A 5,182-nucleotide genomic window follows, 5' to 3' on the forward strand; every position below is an offset into this window, starting at 1 on the left:
ATAACGTCCCCTGGGACCAGAAGATGCATTTTATAGGAAAGGAGGTAAGGAGGTGAGCATATAGCCATAGGATTCCTGGTCCTATCACCTATACCAGAAGCTTCCAGCATGATAACATGACAGAAAGGTCTTCTGAAAGCACAGTCAAGGTGCCAGCTTAGAGATGATTCCCTGAGAGTCTGGCATACTATCTCCCCAAATGCCATCTACTCCTCAACTTAACTACCAATAGAGTAGGATGTGTCCCCAAAAGGTAGAATACATTGGTCCTGGAAGCAAGGGACGGAGAAGCACATCTGGTCCTGGTCAGTACCACTCCCAGCGACCCTGTAAGAGGTGTGCTTCTCATCCCTCCGATTTTTGGCTCTGTGGGTCTAGAGGTCCAAGTTCTCGGAGGAGTTAATGTTTCCACCTAGGGACACGGAACGGTCCCCATTAGACTTTAAGCTCTGACTTCTACCTGGTGGAAAACTTTAAAGGTGTGGATTTTATGGTATGTCAGCTATATCTCAATAAAGCTGTTATAAAATAAATGAGTAGGGCTTCCCTTGTGGCGCAGAGATTAAGAATCCTCCTGCCAGTGCAGGGGACACGGGTTCGAGCCCTGGTCCAGGAAGATCCCACATGCCGCGGAGCAACTAAGCCCGTGCGCCACAACTACTGAGCCTGCGCTCTAGAGCCCGTGCTCCGCCACGAGAGAAGCCACCGCCATGAGAAGCCCGCGCACCGCGACGAAGAGTAGCCCCCGCTCGCCGCAGCTGGAGAAAGCCCGCGCGCAGCAAGGAGGACCCACCACAGCCAAAGATAAGTAAATAAATAAATTTATAAAAAAAAAAGAAAGTGATACATCAAGAAGCCAACAGTGTTTGCCTTTGAAGAGAAATGAGTTTTTCTTCTTTCTACTTTGCTTTACTCTCTTTAACACTTTGAGCTTGCATTGCCTTCATGATTGGAAAGAATTAAACCAAACTGGCATCTCACAAGTAGGACGGAGCCTCAATCTCCTGCCTCCGACCCTTCATCCCATTTGTTTGAGGTCATGGTCCTAATGGGGGTAATGAGGACAGGTGGTTGGGTGCCCCTCCCCCTCTCCCGGGAGGCTACCCTCCCCAGAATCTGCTCATGAAGTTAAGTTCAAAATCATTGTGTAACGAATGTATCCACACTGCTAACAGCAGCAACACTATCTTATATGCAAAACACTTTTATTTAATTTACTCATAGAGCAAGCGCAGCATAGTAATTACCTAACAAACGGTAATTACGGTTTTATTATTTTTTTAAACTTCCATGAAAAGAAAGCATCTTAAATTGGAAAGAAACAATCCATGTCACAAGCCAGTTAGTCAGAAAATGTTTGTCTGTTTGGAGGGCCCAGAATGATCATGGTAACGTCTACCCTTTATGAAATGCTTATCATGGACCAGGCGTCATGCAGAACCCTTGGGATGTGATGTCTCTTCACTTCCATGATGGAGATGCATCTTGTAAATCACGAGATTAGAGATGAAGGCACAGAGACAGAAAAATTAAATCTCTTGTTGAGGGGGCAGAGCTGGAATTTAAGCCTTGGAGCACGGAACTCAGAAGTGGGGCAATGTTAGCCAGCATGCTGCGTTGTCAGTACAGGTGTGTTCTTAACCTCTGTTCACAAAGGTGTGTTGATGCAAACAGAGAAAAAAATAAGGCACTATGCCTCTAGAGGAGAACTGTCATTCCCTTGGTTTGTGTTTCTCTCTCCCATCAGACTGAGAGCAATCAGAGAGGTTCTGTTACCGAGCGCAAGTTTGTGTGTCCGACACACAGTGAGGCCAAACAAACTGAAATGCCTGAGTTTGGAGCAGAGAAAGGTTTATTGCAGGGTTAAGCAAGGAGAACGGCTAGCTCCTGCTCAGAAAAACCCAAACTCGCCAATCGTTTTCGGGGAGATGTTCATATAGGCAAAATTCGGGGGAAGGGCTGCAGGGCTTGTGACTTTCATCTGATTGGTCGGTGGTGAGGTAACAGGGCGGTGCTTCAGGAATCCTGTGCTCAGCCTGAAGTTACCATCCTCCACCTGGGTGGGGGCCTTAGTTCCGCAGAAGAACTCAAAGACGTTGTTATGGGGAATTCCCTGGCCATCCAGTGGTTAGGACTTGGCACTTTCACTGTCATGGCCTGGGTTCAATCCCTGGTGTGGGATTCCACGAGCCATATGGCAAGCACAAAAAGGAGAAAAAAAAAATTGTTTTATGTATATCCCTTGAGGAGGAACCAGGACCCTGCCCCACGGCTGCACTATTGTTTCTTGACCGCTCCTCCTTTGTTCCTGCATCCCCTCCCTTCCCTGATTAGCAACCATTTGGATTTGCCCTCTGGAACTCAGGGAAGGTCAAGGAGGCTGAATGAAGCCTATTTCCTACAACCAAGAAACAAGGGACACAGAAAGGGCTTATACCCGGGACAGCCCCACAGGATCCTGCTCCATTTCCTAGACTGTCCCATCTACCCAGCCCAGCAAAACAGAAATCCGTATGCCGTTCGGATAACATTGCCTCTCTCTCACCTTCCACAACAGCTGATGAGTTCCATTACATCAACATCTTTCAATTCTTTCCCCTGTGAACCAGCTCCTCTGCAGCATTCTGTTCGGGATGGCTTAATTGGGAAGTCTATGAATTTTCTCTAGCTTCAGGTATGGCTGTATCCAGGAGTTCACAAAGTGTCTCCAGCCTGGGATTCAGTTGCAGGCTCTTAACTAGCACCAAGTCCTCCTATGTGTCTGTGCTCCTCCAACTTCACCACCTTCCCAGTCCAACCCCATCCGTTTACCTGCCAATCCCAGAGATGTCTTTCTAAAATGAAAATGTGATCACCAAAAGCTTTCAGTGGCAGGATATGTTAACTCCTCCCTTGGCACGACCTGTCATATGTCGAGCTCGAGCTCCCCAATCTCACCTCCCACTCTTTTTCCCCACGTGCCATAGAAAGAAAAATTATCCCCAGTTTGGAACGCTGGACGCCCTCAGGATGTTACAGCAGACTACCACAGCTTTGTTCTCAAGTCTGCCCCAGGGTCCTCTGACTCTCAAGGCATCAGGAGCCCCCTGAAGGAGTCACGACCCAGACTGCTGGCCTGCCTGCTCCTGGAATTTCTGATCTGGTGGGCCTGAATTTGGGTGGAGCCTGGGCATTACATTTCTAACAGTTCCCTGGGGCTAATGCAAGTAGTCCAGGGACCACACTTTAAGAACCTCAGCTCTAGGGCAAATTTTTCGTGGAAAGAGCCAGGTAGTGAAGATTTCCTGGGCCAGATGATCCGGGTTGCAACTATTCAACTCTGCTTTTGCAGCAGGAAAGCAGCCAGAGGGGATATGTAAATGCCCCGGCTTGAATGTGTTCTGATAAAACTTTGTTTACATAAACAAGCAGCGGGCCTTATCTGACCCGGAGTTTGCCTCTCCAAGGAATGGTCATTTTGTTTGACTTGTGATTTATCATTAGGACCTACATTCTGTCAATTTAGATGTTAACTTGTAGGAGTATTGGTAAGTTACAAATGACTTTTGTCCCACAGAGATGAAAATGATTTACTTCTGGAAGAAAAGAGAACCCCACATGCTACCATTTTATCGCCTTGCAGGGCATTAACCTCTCTGCGTTGGACTTTATCATTTTTTTTCCAGCATTCTTTCTCTCATTAACTATACAGACTCAGTGTCTTGTGTTCTCCCTTGAACCCACCCCCGACCCTGCTGCTCTTCCTGAGCCAAGCGAACTTCTGACATGGGCTCACTATTATATTTGCATGTCATGTTTTAACTTTTGGAAAATGACACTTGCGCACCGACAATAATAATGTATTTATGGCACTCATTTGGTGGTACGTGACAAAATTCCAGTCCAAAGTAGCAAAAGTTTGAAGGGGGTGGGGGTCTCAGTTCATGTGGAAATCTGAGTTGTCTCCAGTTTCAAGCTGCTGTACCCAAGGGCTCAAGAAATATTGTCAGCTCTCTCTCCCCTGTGTCTCTGCCGCCTCTGTCTTTCTCTCCCTCTCTCCATCTTGTCTCTGCTGAAATCTGCTTGGCTTCTTCTTTTTTTTTTTTAATTGAAGGAAGTATAGTTGGTTTACAATATTGTGTTAGTTTCAGGTGTACAGCAAAGTGATTCACTTATACATATATACATATTCTTTTCCATTATGGTTTATTACAGGATATTGCATACAGTTCCTGCTTCGCTTCTAAAGAGGTGATTCTCACGTGACCACAAGTTGCCCACCCACTAGAAATCTGGCATTCAGTGTGTGGCCCCATTACAGTGCTTGTCTTTGTCTCATGGGCTCCGCTGTATCCTGGGAGCAGTTCGATGGACCCAGCTTGGGTCAGGTGCCCTCTAGGAGCCAAACACTGAGCTCAGTTGATCAGAATCATCCTCTGATTAGCTGGGTCCAGATCAGGGCCTGACCCTGGGGTAGGGCAGCATGGGAGCGGCCCGCCCCCCAGGAGGAACAAGATGATTCTGGAGTAGGAGCGGGGTGCCAGGCAGACCAGCATAATTCTTCTGTTACTACAGACGATTACTGTAGTCTGCTACTACTACTGCTGTTTCTACTGTGCCTACAACAACAACAACAAATAATAATAATAATACCTTGTATTTATTATTGAGTCCATGCTAAGGAGCCAGCACTGTGCCAAATGCTTGACCTTCCTAATCTGCTTCCCATCTCAAACAGCTCCGCATTCTTCCTACTGGCATTAGCTCCATTTCACAGAAGAAGACACGGAGGCTTGGAAAAGCTAAGTACCTCACCCAAGTTTACACAGCTAATAAGTGACAGGGATTGTGACCCAAGTCCATCCAAATCCGAAGCTTGTGTGGTTTCCAATAGTGCTTGTGCTGGGGCTTGCAAGATGAATAAATTAGGAGTCTGCCAGGTTAGACTGGAGGGATTAGGGAAGGGTGTTTTAGACAGAGGGAAGGGCACTGCTAAGCTATGGAGCAGTGGGAGACCGCGTTGCGACTGGGAGCGCAGCCCAGTAAGGCCATGGCCAGGCCAGAGAGCCTCACGGTAGTTCTCTGTCCAGGCTGCGTGTTAAAACACCTGGGGGGAGGGGGACTTCCCTGGTGGCCCAGCGGTTAAGAATCCGGGCTTCCCTGGTGGCGCAGTGGTTGAGAGCCCGCCTGCCGATGCGGGGGA

The sequence above is a fragment of the Physeter macrocephalus genome, chromosome 17 (assembly GCF_002837175.3).
Source record: "Physeter macrocephalus isolate SW-GA chromosome 17, ASM283717v5, whole genome shotgun sequence".
In the NCBI taxonomy this organism is placed as follows: Eukaryota; Metazoa; Chordata; class Mammalia; order Artiodactyla; family Physeteridae; genus Physeter; species Physeter macrocephalus.